Here is a 703-nt window from a genome sequence, read left to right on the forward strand (position 1 = left end):
CTGTGTGTACAGGTGTGTGCAGACAGGTCTGGCAAAAACAACCCCCTACCTCCTCGCGGTGCCGGACGGGCAACGCTGTCGCGGGCAGTGCCGTGGGGGGAGGGCCAATTCCGATTGGCCTCTCCTTTCATGGCGTCTCTGACCACCACAGTGGCTAAATGGGGGCTCTGGACTGGTGCGAGGGGCTGGTAACCCCTCCACCTTCAATAAATTACCACTAAACCACGAATGAAATATTTAACTAATAAGCTTGTGCCGGAGGCCCCGGGGGGACAGGCGTCTATGACGTCTACTGGCCAAACCCCATTTGGCGGAGCCAGGAGATTGAATCTTTACCCTCGGGGCTCCTCCAGAAACAGCGAAAAGCCACTTCGGATGGCCACGTGGAATGTTCGAACGCACACTGCGGAGGAGAGGCTGCTACTCCTCTATCGGGAGCTGAACCGGTCCTGCCTGGATCTCTGTGGCATTCAGGAGGTCTGGTGGACCGGCTCTGACTCCTGCCACCATGAGGGGTGGAAAGTCCTCTACTCGGGGCAGGAGACTGACAAACAACAGGGTGTGGCTCTTCTTCTGAATTTGGACTCGCCTGCCCATCAACCGGAGGCGAGGAGTGGTGGTCGTGGTTATTTATGCCTCCACCGAAGACGAACATCCGTGGAGGGATGCAGGCAAGGCCGATGAGTCAGATGCCTTCTATGAC

This window comes from Lampetra planeri, chromosome 34 (assembly GCF_965212315.1).
Source record: "Lampetra planeri chromosome 34, kcLamPlan1.2.h2, whole genome shotgun sequence".
In the NCBI taxonomy this organism is placed as follows: domain Eukaryota; kingdom Metazoa; phylum Chordata; class Hyperoartia; order Petromyzontiformes; family Petromyzontidae; genus Lampetra; species Lampetra planeri.